General features: G+C 37.7%; 2 non-coding genes across 2 annotated transcripts; one reads left to right on the top strand and one right to left on the bottom strand.

Annotated features, from left to right (window-relative positions):
* Positions 1-1,669: 1,669 nt before the first annotated feature.
* On the top strand, positions 1,670-1,742 carry TRNAR-UCU (transfer RNA arginine (anticodon UCU)). The gene has a single exon. It is a non-coding gene; the product is annotated as a tRNA-Arg (tRNA).
* Positions 1,743-1,839: 97 nt separating this feature from the next.
* Positions 1,840-1,910, bottom strand: TRNAG-CCC (transfer RNA glycine (anticodon CCC)). Its single transcript has one exon. It is a non-coding gene; the product is annotated as a tRNA-Gly (tRNA).
* Between the last annotated feature and the right edge of the window lie 18,886 nt (positions 1,911-20,796).

Below are 20,796 nucleotides of genomic sequence, written 5' to 3'. Positions count from 1 at the left end.
TATACAAAGACAATGGTAAATTTTTGTCTTTCATTCCATACAAATAATTGAAGTAAAATTAAATTGCTTTGTATGTTTTAAATTCAAAAGCCACAAAATATTAAATGCATTATAATGGCATTCATTTGAAATGTGTAGGCAATTGTGGTGTTATGTATTTTATTATAAATTATTATTATGAAGATATAAATTATTGAGTATTTATTATAAATTAGTAATTATGTTATTTAAATTATTTATTTTTTCAATATATAGAAATGTGAAATGTGATTTAGTGATACATAATGAGGTGATTAAATAATTTATTAATATAAAGTTTAGATTAAAAAAAAATCAGTATGAGAAGTTTTAGGTGATTTTAATGATATAGATGCACTTCTAGTAGTATGATACTTTATTCAAAGATTCCTATAAATTTTTATAAGCATTGTTTACTTCAAAAAAATATTTATATTTTAAATCGATGCACTACATTTTTAATTTCTTGTTGCTTGCAAAAGAAGCATAGAGACTTTTATTTATAAATTTTATTTATACATAACAATTGTTAGTCATGAATAATTTACATGACTTTAGTAGCGCTAAAAAATTTACCAATATTTAAATTAACTTTAGAATACAAATTCTTATGTTAATGTTAAATATTCCTCGATCATTATACTCCTCGATCATTATACGTAGCCATGGACAACAATTCCTCTTCTCAACTATCCAGTATGCCATAAACATTAAAATCCCCAACGACTTATTCCTTCTCCAAAATTATTATTTTATGTTGAATTATTTTAATATTAATCCGTACCACCCCACCCCTTTCTTTTCACTTGACTTTCCATAATATTTCACCATTAATCAAAAATTACATCAACTTAATACTTTCACCATACATTTTTATCTCTAAATTATTTTTCCATTAATTTTAATTATATCAAATTATTATATATAATAAACTACCTTAAATATTTCCTTAGCAGGCTAACTAAAAATAATCTAAACGAAAATCAATTAGAATAAACAATTATACATATATTCTTTTGTATTTTTAACACTTTAACCTAAATAAAAACACATTATTCAAATTCTTTAACCATATGAAATAAAATACTTTAGAACGATAAAAAGATACGCAGTTGAATATAAATATATACCTCAAAACTCATAGGAAAAATATACATTCGAATAAAGAAGAGTACTTACTATAGATATTGCAATAAAGATTTCAAAGCTCTCCAAACTTGATGCAAAGTTACAACTCACTAGGATCTTCTACAATCCTCTAATACCCACATCTTGGTAACTATTATCATCTCCTTCAAGCTCTGCTCAAACTATAGAACAAAGACAATTAGGAAAAAAAAGTTTACCTATGAAACGACCAACGTTTTTCTTCAGATATTTTGCCTGTGAAATGCCCAACGTTTTTCTGATCTTTAGGACAGGTAGTATTAGAAAAAGGTTTTAAACTGTCGGGCGCCGGTGGCCTAATGGATAAGGAAACAGGCGATTGTGGGTTCAAGTCCCACTGGGCGTGCAGTGTCAGAGTCCGTTTTCATCTGCCAAGAGAAATATTACGGACATAGAAGAAAAAATTTTACCCTCCTCTCTAGCGAACGCAGTGTTAATCAGCTTAGGAGAGGTAGTTATTAGCAAGAAAATTTTAAACAGTCCAGCGCCCGTGGCCTAATGGATAAGGCGTCTGACTTCTAATCAGGCGATTGTGGGTTCGAGTCCCACCGGGCGTGCAGTGTCAATTTCTGTTTTCATCTTGCGAAAGAAATATATTTTACCCTCCTTTCTGTTGACCAACGAGGAAAATTGAAAGAATTAAAATCCCTTATTTGCGCATCCAGGGAATCGAACCCTGGTCAGTACCGTGGGAGGGTACTATGATACCACTACACCAGATGCGCTTCCACTGTTTAACTTGTTTGCGACATTATACCAGTAAAAGCTTTGTTAATTGCTGCAACCCTTCACTAACAACGACGAGGATCCCGCAGTTCCTTTTAAATTTTTGGATGCGCTCCGGCTGCATTTGAAACTTATAAGTTTACCGTGTCAGTGTTTCGTATAGCTTTTCTGCCGGAATGATTTTCCTCTGAATGCACAAAGATTTTTCTTCCCCATTGTTGGTATTAACCTCCGGTCAAAGTCAAATTTTTGGATTGTTGGTCAACTTTATTGTAGGATGAAAGAATAATATTTTTATTAGTCAGATGTTATTAACACGATTGTGTGAAGTTCAGTTAAGTTTCGACTTTTTTTGTCATAGTTTAAATCTTTCAAAGTAGATCTTATCATCAACGTCTCCCTATTAGATTTGGATCTTTAATTTGGTAGAGACTAAACCCCACACAAACCAATTAATCTATACTTCATAGCTATATATCTTCTAAAATTTTAGTTTCATCTATAAAAATAAAACATATCTTATAACATTTTATTTTCATTATGTCTCATAAATATGAATACTAGTTATGCTTATTGAACGAATGTCAATGAATAATGTATTTTAGACTAAGTTCCATCACTCAGTTCAATTTCCATGACATGGTGTGACTTCACTGCATTCATATTTTGTTAACAAAAAATAATGCATTTGGATCACATTTAAAGGAAAATGGACCAACCTAGTAGATCAACTTTCAACATTTATTTATCCACATAATTTGAAGGCCAAATTCAAATCATTGCACAAATTAAGTGTTAAATAAAGACTTATGATCAAGGATGATCAAGAAATGCTAAAAGAACCCATGTGGATGGCTTAACTCAAAGTGGGCTTGAAACTCGTATGAATGGGAAGTGTTGAAGGACAAAGCTACAATAAGTTATGTTATAGGCATTGAATCTCAACTGCTAAGAGGATGCAACATATAACACATGCTTAGAGCATTTTGATATTAATTGATTTATTTTCTGAAGCTCAATAATTGTGCTTAAAGACCAAATGTAGGGCAGCTCTCTATAACATTTAATAGAGAATGATGATCAGATGATATGATAATATTTTTATTTGGTTATTTTGGATCGAGAAAGAGGGATATGCGACAGGGGTGAGTGGCTAATCCTAGTTGCTCTACCCTTATATCGTTCCTCATCTTCGTCTTTGATCGTGATTTTCCTTTGCAAGTTCATGTGTTGGTCTTTTTGTTGTTGTATTGACTCCAAGTTTGATTTTGAGGTGGAGTTTCTAAGGGGATGGAACTCATAGGGCTCTATTGTGTGCCTTATCTTGCCAAATTTGTTGTCTATTCATGGAATGGGTTTATGTGGTGGTGATTTCTATTATCTGTGGGCGTTTTGTTGTACACAGCTTCCTCATTGCCATTCTTCTGCTTTAGGTGACTTAATATCTTCTTTGAGGATTCACGGGGTTTTCTTTTGGTGGCATTCGTGACCTTTTTTATGTTCCATAAGAGGTTTTTTTGCAAGTTCACTGGTTCGTGAGTTGTGTGTCGTCAAATAGGGTCGGTCGTCATTACATGTTGTGTTGTCCTCCATAGTGAAGAGTTGAGGGGATGGCATTTTATACCCCCTTTCATGCCTCTTCATATAGCTTTTCTCTGAAAGGCTTCCGCTCTGGCTTTCTAGGTTCGTGGTCTACATCCTGGGTCAACTTCATGGCCTCTAATTGTGTATCTCGAACCCAGTTTTTTTTTGCAGACTCGTTGTGTGAAGGTGCTTTGCATTTTTCTTTCTTACTTTATTGCTCCCTACTTGGGACCTTGGAGTGGTTGTGTGCCTCTCATTTTTATTTTTTTATAATATGTAGCTTGTGTCTCAAATCTTAGCTTGACAGGCCTGGGTGCCAATGTTTTGTGACATTACTTCAATTATGGCTATGGGGCTTTGACATTTTGATTTTCCTTGCCCCTTTGGGATAATTATAGTTTTGTATCAAATATGTTATTTTCCCTGGCTGCATACACACTCAATATGTCTACAAAGTGTAATTTTTATTCCTTATTTACATAATAAAAATTATAGATTTATTTCTCTAAAAAAATCATTTAATAGAAAATGTCATGCATGCATCACATATATTGGTATTTCATATCATATTACCATCCAAACTAAAAGAGGAGCATGAATTCATTTTACCTCAAAATTATCTTAATCGAAACAACCCTCCCTAAAATGACGTTTTAGGGAAAGATAGTTGGCAAACACATATTAGCATATTGACATCAATGAATGTGAATATATTGGTGTAACTACATGTGATATTAATATAAGAATGTTTTCAAAATTATGTGAAATTCAAAGAAAATTAAGTAAGATGTTTTTTTTTGAATTCCTTGATTTCAATGCAGAAAAATCAAAACAATATCATGTAAATATCAATTTTTTACCCCAAATATAGTAGTGTATAAATAAAATAAGAAAAAATTGGATGAAACTTTCCAAAAGTGTGTGCCCATTGGATATGGAGAGCTTGTTGGAGTCGAGTGATACCACTTATAGCCTTCAAATGAGCACATGAATACTTATAGTTGAGATGACATCTTCTTAGAGAGAGAAACTCATAAAAGTTGAACAACAAAAAGAGAAATAAAGTTGAACAACAAAAAGAGCAATCTAATGAAAGAGTTGTGCCACAAAGAGTGGTGGAGATTCAAATTCCATTAAGGGAGCAAAATTAGGATGAGGAACATTCATATTACTGCACCGAGAGGCACATTCTATATCCTAGTATGAGGATGATTTATAATTATGTTTTTGCTCAACGTAGAGTTGACACATGTCCCTCTTAAAAGAAAAATAAGATATTCCCTAAATAAATAAATAAAAACGATGTCGGATATATATGTGTGTGTGTGTATTTAGTTAATAATTATAAGCATTATAAAACATCAATAATCCCAAGTTCGCTATGGTCACTCAAGTTGTTGTTGATATTACGATTCAATGTGGTAAAAATATTTCAATGGTTCTTAGTCATAAGTAATATATTTCAATGTCACATGACTTAATGTAATTTCAAATCAACTTTAAATAATGATAAAGTAATTAGAAGCTAAAAAAAAAGTGTGTGCAAGAAGTTTAAAACTTATATTTTTCAAACATATTTCAACACAACATTTAAATAAACTATTTAAAAAGCTATGTTACTAATTTATGTGGATATCAACTTCATATATATCTATATATAAAAAGAAAATAGTTTGATGTTGTATATAATAAAATATTCAATGTATATATATATATATATATATATAACTGAAAGTTTAATGTATTCTATATAGCATTCAAAAATATAGTTTTAACAATAAAAAAATTTACACATTGTATATTGTATATATATAGAGAGAGAGAGAGAGAACCACGACAAATTCATTGGCATCTATAAGGGATGAGAGGAATATAATGTTCTTTTCCAAATTTTTCACTTTAAAAGAGATTTGTGCTTGCCAAAAAAAAAATACACATTGTATATTGTATATATATGGAGAGAGAGAACCACTACAAATTCGTTGGCACCTATAAGGGATGAGAGGAATGTAATGTTTTCTTTTCAGAATTTTCACTTTAAAAGAGCTTTGCACCTGAAGAGACTTGATCCCTCTTGGTGCATGCTGGGTCCATGCTTAAGATGAATCTATATTGGTTTTAACATAGGTGATAATGACTCTGAGCACAACATACTTGTCGCATAGTGAATGTAACACCCCTTCTAACCCCATAACCCAACCAGAGTTACAAGGAGGTAGTTAATATGTAGATCCAACTCCTAAATACAGCTATGGGAATGGGACCTAAAAATTTTGACCTTCTTAAAATTTCAATTGGACTCCATCATTGTTAGAAGGTGTAGCAAGAAAGTCTAAATTTGACTTGTGCCTTAGTCAAAAATTTTAATTCGATTTTCCACATCAGCAAGATGACTTGGATTGCAATTAACTTGTGTGGCATGGATTTGTCTACTAGTTTACTCAATGAATTCGAGGTATAGGCTAGAAGTAGAGTTCTACATGTAGTGATTGCTAAGATTTAGAAATCGAGTTCAGTTATTTTTAGTTTGACTCAATCAACTAAGCTAAAGTACCTAGTTGAGTCAGTTGAAGGTCAATTGAGTAGTAGAATTATTGTTAACTCAATGATCTCTTATTTAAACTAGTTAATCAGCTAAAACTAGCTCAGACATGCGTGAAATTTGAATTCCTAGCTGGAGTGGAGGAAAAGGCACATTGTAATTGCCATTTGTATACTAGTTGAGTGTATAGGTTTGGCATTGATGCAAGTGATCAAGTCCTTGGGAATTGTGAAAGGAAATAGGGAATCCCCTTATTATTTAGAAGCTTAATTTCTCTTGAATTGTGCAAGGAAATAGGAGGAATTTGAAGCCTTGAATTGGATAAGTGTTGGCCAAAGCAGGACAGTGAAAAGGAAAACAGGTTTACAGTGCAGGGTGTGCTTCAGATTCGAAGCAATACATTGTAATAGTTTATCATTCTCATCTAATTAATGAAAAGAAATGGAGGGGTTTTTCCCAGTTGGGTTCCCCTGTAAATCATTATGTTCTTGTGGTTTTAATGGCTGCATGTCATTGCATGTGTTTCTAAATTGTGATTTCGATTCCATAGAATAGTAGAAGAAAATTATAATCTCTTGATTTCAGTTTGATTTCATTAGTAGTACCAATATTTTATTATTTTTTACATAGTATCAGAGCATAAATCACACTAGAAACCAGTCTATATAGCCTCTCCTTCAAAGATTTCGATTTGCAGATTCAGCGAAGTGGTTTTTCTTATGTGTGGAAAAATATCTTTCAACTAGTTGAGATTGGAGTATTCCCTTGAGGGAACCTCAAATTTCATAGCATAGAAGGACAGGATGGAAGCAGTGCTCGATGATAATGGAGTGTTAGAGTACACCAAAACTGAGATTCTGAAACTAACAACATCATATGTGTAGTAGTTAGCCCAGTGGAAAAAGGATACTGCAAAAGCTAGGAGGATCATCCTAGAGGGTGTGAGAGACCACATAGCCTTGGGTTTACATGGAAAAGAGATTCCATTTTCTATGTGGAAGACCCTCACTGAGCTATTCAAAATGGTAGTGATTCCAAGAAATTGGCACTAAGGGACAAGCTCAGAAACATCAGAATGTAGAAAGGTGAGACTGTTCCACATTAGTTCACTCAATGTCGATATGAGCTTGGAGGAGTTGGAGAAAATATTCCCTCTTTAGAACTAGTGAGCCTAGCTCTCCTAGGCCTTCCAAAATCCTGGCACAGGTACTAGGACTCTGTAAATGAAAGGGACAAATTTCCAAATTGGGAGAGACGTTGGTCTGATCTGGTGTAGGAATAAATCTTGAGGAACACTATAGATGGAGTAACATCAAAATATTAGGAGGAATATAATTTTTCCTTGGTTGGGAAGGGAAAAAAGTGAAAGAAGGCCCAAAGAAATCCAAAGTCCAGCTAAAACAATGGCAAGAAAAAATACCTAAGCAAGATAAAAAAATTTCACTGCCATGAATATGTGCACTATGCAACCAAGTTTCCGCAAAATAATTCTAACAAGAAGCCTTTAGGAGGAGCAGAAGGTGAAGCACTTGCCTCACAATTTGAATTAGACTTCACCCTGATTGCATGCACTGTGAGCACTACAATGGGGAGTGTGTGGTATCTAGATTTGGGTACCTCGTTCCATATGATAGGATGCAAAGGATTCTTCAGTAACCTAGAGGAGAAGGATCTCCAGTTGCACATAGAACAACGATGATGTGCAGTACATAACCAAAGGAATTAATACCGTAACTTTTAAAAGGGAGTGTGGCTCCCATCTTCATCTGAAAGATGTTATGTAGGTACCTAGGCTGAAGAAGAACATGATCTTTATAGTTGTATTGGAGGATAGAGGCTATGATGTTGATTTCAATAAGGGGAAAGCCTTTCTGAGACATGTAGCTATCGGGCAGGTGAAACAAATTAGAATTCGAGTGAAGAAGCTATACAAACTTGAGGTAGAGGCTTGCGCTACACTGAGTAGAAAGGAAGAAAGTGTAAAGTCAAGGTGTTGGAGAACTCTGGAACAGGTGCATGGGACACTTACCCCATGGGACCTTAAAAATCATGCAACAGATTACCACCAGTCTCCTGAAATGCACGCTTGACCATCATGATGTCTGCAAGGGGTGCACATTGGGTAATATGTCAAATCCACCTTCCAGGGCTAATATAACAGAGCTGGAGCAATCTTGGAGTCAGTCCACTTTGATGTATTTGGACCATTTTCTAAAGACTCCACAACAAAACACGGGTATTATGTGATTTTAGTTGATGACTTTTCTAGAAAATCTTGGATCTTCTTCATGCAGAAGAAGGATAAATAAATTTTTCTCAAATTTTGTTGAATTCAAAGCATTAATTGAAAAGGATACTAGTAAAAAACTAAAATCCCTGAGGAGTGATAATGGAGGCCAATTTGTTTCTAGCAACTTCAAATACTTTTGTGCCAAAGAGGGTATTAGAAGAGAAATAATAACACCCCATAACCCATAGAAAAATGGGGTGGATGAAAGGGAGAACATAAGCATACTATGAGCAGCAAGAGCCATGTTGCATGATTAGGGGTTGTCGTTGCACCTATGGGTATAAGTATGCAACACCACAGTGTATTTGCAGAACTGGAGCCCTCATAGAGTAGTTGGCATGATCACACCCAAAGAAGCTTTCTCTAGGAGGAAGCAATATGTATCTCATTTCATAATTTTTAGAGCTATTATGTATTATCATATCTCCAAGGATAGCAGGAAGAAACTTGAGCCTACAGCTGAGATGGGAGTCTTTGTAGGATACACAGAGACACCACATAATTACCAAGTGTATTTTCCCAAACTCGAGGTGATAGTAGTGGGGTGAGATATCAAAATTGATGAGGATAAGACTATGAGAAGCTCTCTAGAGTGAGAGCTAAGTATCCCACAAGAGGAGGAGCCTCACGTAAAGCTTCAATATGTTGTGGAGAAGCCACATGTGGACGAGAAAAAAAGAGGTCAAGTGGAGGCTCCCAATCAACCATAATCTTCCATAGAGGGAAGGGAGAGAACTAGAGAAGATGACAGATTGATACAAGATGCACGAGAGCATGTGGGAGCTCCTACATCATAATACAGGTAGTGGAGGTCACCAGATAAGTACACTGGATATATGGCTCTCATGAAAGAACTCATTGAGATAGGGCCTTCTTAATTTCAGGAAGTAGTATCTCAACCAGTGTGGATTAATGTTGTGGTGGAGGAGTATGACTCCATCATGAAGAACAATGTATGGGAGTTGGTTTCGAGACCAAAGAACAAGTCAGTGCTTGGTTCCAGATGGATATATAAAGTGAAGCGTGCAGTTGATGGGAGCATTGAGAAGTACAAGGCTAGATTTATGGCCAGAGGCTTCTCGTGGGTAGAGGGAGTGGACTATGAGGAAACATTTCCCTTGTGGCAAGATATTGCACAGATGGGGTGGAAGATCGACTAGATGGATGTAAAGACTACCTTCCTCAATGGTGTTGTTGAGGAAGAAATTTACATAGAGAAGCCAGAGGTATTTGAGACTTATGACAGGGAGACACATGTGTGTAGACTCAGGAGAGCTATGTATGGTCTCAAAAATGTGCCCCAAGCATGGTACACTCAGATTGATACATATCTCAGAGGATTGGGCTTCACCAAAATTGACACAGATGCCAATCTCCATCACATTGTGGTAGATGGAAAGTTGTTTATCTTGGTTTTGTATGTTGATGACTTGATGCTTACAGGGGATGGGAAGTTTGTACACTCTTCCAAGGAGGACCTTGGAAGAGAATTCAAGATGAATTACATGGGCTTGATGCATTACTTCCTTGGGCTGGAAGTATGACAAGGTTATGGTAAGTTCTTTGTGAGTCATGGGAAGTATGCCTCTAAAATACTTCAGATATTTCACATGGAGAACTGCAAGCCTATGGACATACATATAGCTAAAAACTGGAGGAAGGAGAGTTCTTCTTAAGAAGATGCAATAGATGCCACTATTGACCAAGTGCTCAAAATTCAAAGTGTCATAATCTTGATAAACTTAGCTTCAGATCGAAGAGATCGCCATTATGATTCCAACGATGCGAACAACACTTGAATCTGAGCTTGTATGAAGAAGTTAGAGCAAGTCAAAGTTCAGGTTTGACATGGAAAAATGGCAGTAAGATATGATGTGGCAAGGCCCTTCAGTGAATGAGGAAGCGCCAAGTGGCAGACCACCATTGGCCCCTACATTTTGCAAATCGCATGTCGCAGGTGGGTCATGTTAAAGAAGCGGCCCCAAGTAGGTCAAGGTTATGATGCGATAAATCACATCACACTTCGCAACAAGGAAGGCATTATATAAATCGACCCCCAGCGTACCCGGGTTGCAATGCGATAATAGCAATCACACACCATAGAAAGCAGAGTCCCGCATTATGTTACCCGCTAGTTTTCTTTCGATTGCAATTTGCAAAAGGATCCCAGATGCGATGCAACCAATGGTTATAGTTAATAGTACCGTCGGGTCTGCCATATCGCAATCGCACATCGCCTTGCCACATTCATAGACCATAAGACCATCGATTTTTCGCCAATTGCGATTTATGATGGGACATTTGGTGCTGACAGATTATGGACCATCGCATGGAAAAAATTTTGCTTAGTTAATGCCTTTCGGATCTAATTTGTAGAATCATGCAGGATTTGGAGCAATTTGTAGAGCGAATAATGGGGAAACTAGGAGAGGTCATAAATTCTTCAGTTTTCCACCAAATTGGATGCAAAAAGATGCTAGATAGCCATTTTTGGACATTCTAAACTAATTGGAGCAGGATTCAGAAGCATTTGAGCATTATAAACGCATATGTTTACAATTTTGAGCATAATAGAGAGGTTCATGCCATTGGAAGCTGGACCAAGGAGACGTAGCCCAGGAGGGGTGAACTCCTTTATCATGTTCATGTTGTAATGTGTTTTTGATGATGTTTTGTACATGTTTATGTTATTATTCACTCTCTTATTTATGTTAAATTTCTCATAAAATTAACACAAAAACTCATCATTTCACTTGCAAAAATTCATGAATCCTTAAGCACAATGAAAGCATTTTTTTCTAATATGAGGAGGGTCTTAGCACAACAATATAATATTCTAAATCAGATAAATTTGGTATTAGAGCTTTGTTAAAGAAGGATTTAATTGTTTGCAAGTTTATGTCATGCTTACAAGTTTAAAACTCAAAAGATGTGAAGGAAAGCTGGTTGGAAGCCCTGAAGTTGGGTCAAGGGGAAGGAGAGCAATGTTGCCACAATCTCCAACACCAGTTTAGCCTCAAGTTGCAGTTGAGACTCCAGAGATCAAGTCTCATGAAGGATAATCTACAAACATGACAGAAGATGAGAAGACCTTCAGGAAGGCTTTCTTTGATATGATAGAGATGGTGAAGGTCTTCTATGAAGAGAGGAATACTAGGTTTCAAGGAGAAAGTTCCAAACCTCCCAAAGGAGAACGCTCTTCAGGAGGAGGTAATGGAAATGGATACAAAACTCCACCATCTCCACCATATTCTTCATCTTCTTCTTCACAATCATCTTCACCCTCTTCCACTGACATAACCCTTGCTCATACTCATCATCATACTTCAAAAGGAACTAGTAAATCACCTTTTTAAAAACTTGATGTTAAATTCGAGCTGCCTATGTATAATGGTGAAGTGAATGCAGAGAATCTTGATAATTGGATTCGACAGTTGGAGGTTTATTTCAAGATTCAAAATCTTCAAGAGGATGACATAAAGATTCAGTTAGCTTCCTTGAGAATGGAGGGTGCAACAGTAGTATGGTGGGAATCAAAGACCCAAGAGGATATTAAAAAACACGGTAAGATCTCAATTTCTTGGAATGTTTTCATTGCTGCAATCAAAAGACAATTCTACCCTCTAGCTTATATGCAGAAAGATTACATGAATTGGCAGAACTTTATACATCTTAAAGGTCAAAATGTGCAAGATTACACCCAAGAATTCACAAAAAAGGTCTTTGATGTTAGGTGTAGATTTGCAATCACAAGACAAATTAATGAAGTACATAGGGGGTTTACATAGTTACTTTAGGCACACTATCTTAATGTTTAATCCCAATAATCTAGATGATGTGTGTGTGCACTCATCTTAAAGTAAGAGGGGAAAAGACCCCAGAAGAAGGTAGTAAAAAGTCATTTAAGAGTAAAGGAAAGGAAAATGCTTTCAAAGGAAAGAAGTGTTGTGAAAAGCGCGATTAAATCGCGCTTTTTTGAAAAAAGTGCGCTTTTTTCCTAATGTTGATTTAATCGCGCTTTTTATACCAAAAAAGCGGCTATATTTTTTTTGCCGCTTTTTTCCGAAAAAAGCTCAGGGTATCAGGGCAGCGTGTTTTATAATGCGTTTTTGGGTTTTTTCATGCAAGTTTTTTTGAAAGAAACAAATAATTTTTGAGTGGGGCAGCTTAATGATCAAGTCTAGGCCCTAGTATGGATATGCTATTCATGGTAATGTTAAATTCTTAAAGTAAAAGTGACATTCTCCTTAATCTTCATTTTCATCCTTTTACTTAAATTTTTAACATTACCATGAAATGACTCAGGATGTTTGAGAGTGGTTCCAGCCTCATTGGATTTCATATGGAGAAAGTAGAATTTTAGATTTCATTTAAAATCCAGCAGACTTATCAGTTTTTCAGGATTTCAGGATTGGGAGATTGTAAATTGTAATGTTTCCAGGTGACACCACCTGCCCGGGCTACCCCTGCCACTAGTAGAGGACGTGGTCTACCTCCTATAGCTCCTACTTCTAGTTCTTCAGCTTCTAGAGCACATCAGACTCCACTGCCATCTCCACCAGCACAGGCACCTGCATCTACATCTAGAGGGAAAGGGAAAGCTGTGGCATTTTCTCGCAAGAAGGGCAGAGGAAATCAATAGGATTAGACTTTCATTTTATTGTATATGACATTATGACATGATGAGATACATTATCATATTTTTTGTTGATATTTTGAGGCTGAGTTGGGACTCAAGAGTCAGGACTTACTATTCAGGACATGATTCAATGTTATGTGTGATTTTAGCGCTAGAAATGATATTAAACATCTTATATATTAGTTTTTTTTATCATATTTATGTGCCAATGTATTTATTTTATGTTGTAGATGGTTTAGATATTAAAAAAATTGAAAAAAAATGAATATTTTTGTGCCAAACGCTTTTTTCCCGCTTTTGCCGATTTTTTCCGCTTTTTTCCTGGCGCTGATTTAATCCCGCTCGCGCTTTTAACAACATTGAAGGAAAGGCAAAGAAAAATGAGTATATCAAAAAAGAAGGAGAGAAAATTACATGCAAACATTGTTCCAGAGAGGTTCATGATGAAGCTCATTGTTGGAAGCTTCATCCTGAAATGAGACCAAAGAAAAACAACAATAAGGGAAAACAAAAGACAACTTCAACCACTCAACAGGATTTGGGATCCAATTCGGGTGATGAATGTAAAATCACAACCATGGGGTTAAAAGGAAAAGAATCCATTGCTAGCACTAGTTCTTAAAACTCACAAAATGAAACTCCAAACGAAAAGAGGAGAATATAACTTTTTCACATAAGGGTGATATCAAAACACAACAAGATTGATACATTGTTCAATAGCGGTGTAGAAATTTTGAATAATAAACACTTATTCACAGAGATTATCCCGATTATACACTATTGTGGAATACATGCACAATACATAATCTCCTCTATGTTGATCATCAATTTAGCAGCATTAAAAACAATGAAACATCAATCGCATGCACACATTATCACAGTATGTAACCCGGGGAAAGCTTACAGCTGAAAACCACACACTATCTGTATATTAATGATTGAGAACATGTAACAATACATAGTACAATACTCCTCACAAGTATCCAGCACTACCTCCACCTATTACACACAAAACTAGCTCAGATTCGAACAAGTCACAAGTTCAAATCTTCTCCACTGCTTTGCCTTCCTCTATTGCACAATACCAAGTGAAAATCACTCACACTGAAAATCGTGTGAGCACAGGGTATTTCACTGGGCATATACTGAGCAATCCTCATGGACATACTCAATCCATTGATTGTGCAAGATCTCATGCACAACTATAGTCACAACTGATAGCAATCTCAACCTCTAACACCTGTCTCCACTGAATTGTACATGCACTGAGTTAACTGATGTATTCTTCAGTTGCATTATGAGTTAATAATTAGTGAATTAATTTAATCAATTAATTCACATCACTCATCACTAGTCTATTTGCTGTTAGACTAATTACAACTAGTTTAACCAAGTCAAACTGAACACAACTCCATCAACTCCACATCCAACTCCACAGAACTCACATGCATGAGTTCTAACTGATGTCCTGCATGCAATAGCTCAACTGACCCACAAGAAAAGTGTATTTCCTTCTAACAGCTGCATGTGCCACATCTGTAGCTCAAATTGAAGTGCTCCAAGAGGATACGATAAAGTTTATAGTCCAAATATTATTATGAGACAATAATATTTGACTTTTCTATTTTTAGCTTGGCAGTCTAAAAATAGACTCTGATCACTCCGCTGTGAACCAGAAATAGAAGTCCATCTATTTTTTCCAACATGACCAATCATCCATAAACAACATCCTACAACTCATAGACCATGATCCATATGTCTAAAAATAGACTTTGTGCCAAAAATACCCTGCAGGTCGACTTAGTGAAGGCGACTTCTTTCCACTAAGCTCCATCATCTTGTTGCATTCTCAACACTCCCTCTCAACAAGATATGGATTATCAGCAACCCCTATCCTGCCTCGGTGGTATTCGAATTTGCTCCTGGTCAGCGCCTTCGTCAAGATATCAGCATCCTGATCCTCCGTTGGAATGTATGAAAGTAACATGATTCTCCGCTGCACACAATCTCTGATATGACGGTACCTGATGTCAATGTGCTTATATCTATCATGAAATACTGGATTAGCCGAGAGTTTAATGCAACTTTGGTTATCACAATAAATCACAGTAGGATCCAAGTGAGAACCGAACAAACCGACCAGGATCTTCCTCATCCATATAGCCTCGCATGCAGCCAAACTTGCTGCCATATACTCGACCTCTGCTGAACTGAGTGCCACGGATCTCTGCTTCCTGTTGTACCAAGAAACTGTTGTCGACCCGATACTGAAGACCCCTCCTGATGTGCTCTTTCTGTCTGTTTGGCTCCCTGCCCAATCTGCATCCGTGAAGCCACATAGCTTCACCTCATACTCCTGTCTGTACCACAAGCCATATCCTGATGCGCCTCTCAAATAACGCAATACATGCTTGCCTACCTTCCAGAAGAGCTTGGTTGGATTAACCATAGCTTGTGAAAGTTGGTTAACAACATAACATATATCAGGTCATGTATTGACTAGATACATAAGCAACCCCACCAACTATCGATAAATAGTGGCATCCACTTCTTCTGCCGAAATGGCATCCTCCTTTCTCCAACCTCTAGGAAGAGGAGTATCAACAGGTTTGCAGCCATGCATGTTGAACTTCTCCAGTATCTCCCAAGCATACTTACCCTGAGAAACAAATAGTCCATCACTGCGCTACCAAATTTCCAGGAAATAATGAAGGAGGCCCAAGTCCTTTATCTCAAACTCCTTAACAAGATCATCCTTGCATGAAGGTATCAACAGCTCATCACCCGTTAGAATCAAATCATCTACATAAATTACAATGATAAGCAACTTACCCTCCACCACAATCTGGTATAGGTTAGGATCTGCCTCACTCTTGGAGAATCCAAGTCTGGTGAAATAACTGTCTATCTGTGTGTACCAAGCATGTGGTGCTTTCAACCCATACAACGCTCTCTTGAGCCTGCACACATGCGAATCGCTGTTGAAGATCTCAAAACCTTCGGGCTGCTCAATGTACACCTCCTCCTCAATGACTCCGTTGAGGAACGCAGTCTTCACATCTATCTGATGAATGTGCCATCCCATCTGCGCTGAGAGAGCAAGAATCGTCCGTATGGAAGAATACCTTGCGACAGGTGCAAAGGTCTCCTCATAATCGATCCCCTCTATCTGTGAAAAGCCTCAGGCAACAAATCTTGCCTTGTACTTCTCCACACTCTCGTCAGCTGCTTGCTTAACTTTGTAGCTCCATATCGAACCCACCATTGATTTCCCTTCCGATCTAGGAACAATCTCCCATGCCTGTTTCTGACAATCGAATCATACTCTTCCACCATGGTGTCTACCCATGTAGGATCCTCCACAGCTTCCTCGAAAGAGGATGGCTCAGTCACAACACATTTGCTCATAAGAGCCATGTATCCAGTGTACCGATCAAGTGACTGTCTCTGTCTACGTTGGGCTGTAGGTGGTCCTACAACTTTCTCTGCATCTTGAGCCAGTCGCTCAGCTTCTGTCAAGCGCTTTCGCCCTCTGATGGTTGGCGCTGCATGAGTGGTCTCTTCCACTCCATGAACTTCATCCTGTGGCTGATCCACGTCCTAAAGCTCATCTTTAGGAACTAATAGCTCCTCATCTGCATGTAAGTGTAGCTCCCTCTCAATCAAACACTTCATGGCTTTCTCCTCCTGAAATTTTATATCCCGTCACACAACAGTCTTGCCACTGTCTAACAAATACACACGATAGTTGTGGGGCGTACCAGTGTACCCCACAAATATCCCAACCTCTGTGGTCGGCTCCAACTTCTTCCTGGCATCCTTCGTCAAATGCTTGTAAACGTTAGCACCAAAAATCCTCAAATGAGAAAGATAAGGCTTCTTACCAGAATAAGCCTCCTTGGGTGTACTCATGCCAAGTATCCTGTGAGGACAACGGTTCTGCACATAAATTGTTGTATTGCATGCTTCTGCCCACAAGTGAAGGGGTAGGCCCAGATCATGCAACATCACTTGTGCAGCACCCACAATCGTTCTGTTCTTCCGCTCAGCAACCCCGTTCTGTTGTGGGTTATGGGGAGCTATGAGCTCTCTTCGAATCCCTTCTGCACTACAAAAATCCTTGAACTCGCCAGCGATGTATTCACCACCATTGTCGCTCCTAAGAGCCTTCACTTTCTTCCCCGACTCCTTCTTGACCAGTGCTTTGAACTCACATAAATTTGAGTATGTCTCGCTCTTCTTCTCCATGAAGAAGATCCAGCACTTTTGAGAGAAATCATCAACAAAGATCACATAATACCTGTGTTTTGTTGTCGAAGCTACTGAGAAAGGTCCACACAGGTCTGTGTGAATTCTCTCAAGGATCGTTGTTGCGTGACTATCTTTCTCGTGAAAGGTGGCTTTCACAAACTTTCCCAAAGTACACCCCTTGCACTGGTTTGACTACGCAAGAGTGCCTTTAGGAAGCCCTATAGTGATCTGCTGCAGTATCTTCAAGGCTCCATGGTGAAGGTGACCCAATCTCCTATGCCACAGCTCGCCATCATCCCGGCTCACCAATCCTTCTGCCTTGCATGCCATTGCTGCACATCCATCTACATGCAACTGATAAAGGTTCCTCACTCGAACCCCTATCTTCCGGGTTTCTCCAGTTGTCTTGCTGCGCAGGAAAGCCTTTCCCTCGCTGAAAACAACATCATATCCCTTGTCTTCTAACATCGCCACAGAGATAAGATTATTCTTCAATCCTGGAACATGCATCACTTCCTTCAATACGAAGGGTTTACCAGACTCCCTCTCAAAGGAAATGGTACCGATACTGGTCGCACTGTATCTACCATCATCGCCCATCTCGATGTGCACTCCAAGATCTTTGTCCTCCAGATCAGAAAACAAATCTCGATCTCCTGTCATGTGAAAAGACGCACCACTATCCAGGAACCACACTGATCCCATCACACTTGAAACCAAGCATGCGATCAAAGAAAAATCAAGCTCAAACTACGAGGCTAGAGCCTCTCCTGTTACAGATCCAGCAGCTTGCTTGTTCTTCTTCTTCTGCAGACAATTGGTGGCATAGTGTCTGTGTTGGTGATAGTGAAAACACTTCACCTTTGACATATCCTGCTTCTTGCCTTTCGCACCAGACTGAGAAGCTTTCTTGCTCTTCCCCTTCTTTGCTTTGGCAACCAAAGCACAATTTTCTTCATCAGGTCCCTTTAATGAAGATCCGTCCCTGGTATTCCACCTGATCTCCTCCTGCACAAGATCTTACCAAAGTCTCTCCCATCCTGGCAATTTCTCTTGATGATTGACAGAGTCCTGATAGGAATGCCAACTCTTCGGAAGACCAAGGAGAGCCAAGCTCACCAATTCCTCATCATCGATAGTCACCCCCACACTTCCCAGCTCATCCCTGCACTGAGTGAACTTTGTGAGATACTTGGGCATACTGTCTCCCTTCTCACATTTGATGTTTCTGAGTTTATCTTTGAGCGCCAGCTTCCTTTGATCGTTCTTGCTTTGGAATAGATCTGTCAACGCTTTCCACATCAAGTATGGAGAAGTCTTAACATGCAAGCTAGACACAATGTGATCCTTCGTGCCCTCCAATAGAATCCTTCAACACTTTGTTGTCTTCTTTTGCCAAGCATCAACTTGAGTAGCATCAATAGGCTTTGGGACATCAACCTCTATGAAATCCTTCAGCCCATTATCATCCAACACTGCCTCCATCATGTCCTTCCATGCAATATAGTTTGAGCTGCCCTCAAGAGCATACTCCAATCGCAATCCGTTGAAAGACATTGCCACGTTGATACCAAGAAAACCTGCTGCAAATTCGAATTCCACCAGCTCCAAACTCAACTGCCTCTAATCGAAGATTTGTGAGAACAAAGTATTTCTCATACAGAGATTGACTATATGGGCTTTTACCGGATATCTCACCTTCCAAAGGAAGGATGAATCCAGAGGCTATTTGGCCTGATTACAGACTCTGCCTGAAGAAATAGAATGTAAAGACTTCCTGAATAGTAGATCTGATGATCAACTGCTCTAATACCATGTAGAAATTTTGAATAATAAACACTTATTCATAGAGATTATCCCGATTATACACTATTGCGGAATACATGCACAATACATAATCTCCTCTACGTTGATCATTAATTTAGCAGCATTAAAGACAATGAAACATCAATCGCATGCACACATTAACACAATATGTAACCCAGGGAAAGCTTACAGCTGAAAACCCCACACTATCTGTATATTAATGATTGAGAACATGTAACAATACATAGTACAATACTCCTCACAAGTATCCATCACTATCTCCACTTGTTACACACAAAACTAGCTCAGATCCTAACAAGTCACAAGTTCAAATCTTCTCCACTTCTTTGCCTGCCTCTATTGCACAATACCAAGTGAAAATCACTCACACTGAAAATCACATGAGCACAGGCTATTTCACTGGGCATATACTGAGCAATCCTCGTGGGCATACTCAATCCATTGATTGTGCAAGATCTCATGCACAACTATAGTCACAACTGATAGCAATCTCAACCTCTAACACCTGTCTCCACTGAACTGTACATGCATTGAGTTAATTGATGTATTCTTCAGTTGCATTATGAGTTAATAATTAGTGAATTAATTTAATCAATTAATTCACATCACTCATCACTAGTCTATTTGCATTTAGACTGATTACAACTAGTTTAACCAAGTAAAACTAAACGCAACTCCATCAACTCCACATCCAACTCCACATAACTCACATGCATGAGTTCTAACTGATGTCTTGCATGCAATAGCTCAACTGACCCACAAGAAAAGCATATTTCCTTCTAACAGCTGTATGTGCCACATATGTAGCTCAAACTGAAGTGCTCCAAGAGGATAAGATAAAGTTTATAGTCCAAATATTATTATGAGACAATAATATTTGACTTTTCTATTTTTAGCTTGGCAGTCTAAAAATAGACTCTGATCACTCCGCTGTGAACTAGAAATAGAAGTCCATCTATTTTTCCCAACATGACCAATCATCCATAAATAGCATCCTGCAACTCATAGACCATGATCCATATGTCTAAAAATAGACTTTGCGCCAAAAATACCCTATGGGCCCACTTAGTGAAGGCGACTTCTTTCCACTAAGCTCCATCATCTTGTTGCATTCTCAACAAGCGGCTCTCAAGCCAATCTTATCTATGAGAAATTGTCAAAAGTTTAAATTTGGAAACCTTTCCACGTCATAAACCGTATCCACTTGGATGGGTATGTGACAATGCGTAATTGCAGGTTACAAGAAAGTGTAAACTGAAATTTTCCATTACTACAAATTTCATAGATGAAGTGGAGGTTGAAGTTTTGTCGTTAGCTATCTGTGGCATAGTTTTGGGCAGCCCATACCTTTATGACAAAAAATCTATCTTCCATAGACATGAAAACAAATATCATTTATTCAAAGGTGGAGTAGAATATATTGTGAGAGCTCATAGCAAGAAAATAAATCTTTCGCTTGTAAATGTAGGGTAGATGAAAAGACTAGTGAATTCGAGCAAGAATTTTGTGCTTCTAATGATCAAACCCAAGGATGATGTTGATAATGAAGCTTTTAAAGGTTGTGATTCAAATTTGAAATATGAATTGGTTGACGTAGTTAACCAATATGACGAGATGTTTCAGGAACTAAAGGGATTACCTCCCAAGAGAGGAATCCAACATGAGATACAGTTACAACAAGATTGTCCTCTTCCTAACATTGGCATGTACAGGATATCAGTGATGGAAAGCACAAAAATTAAGAAGCAAATT

Source organism: Pinus tabuliformis, chromosome 1_2 (assembly GCF_031772625.1).
Source record: "Pinus tabuliformis cultivar Carrire ecotype Pingquan chromosome 1_2, CPIR1, whole genome shotgun sequence".
NCBI lineage: Eukaryota > Viridiplantae > Streptophyta > Pinopsida > Pinales > Pinaceae > Pinus > Pinus tabuliformis.
This window is presented reverse-complemented; position numbering and strand designations above follow the sequence as displayed.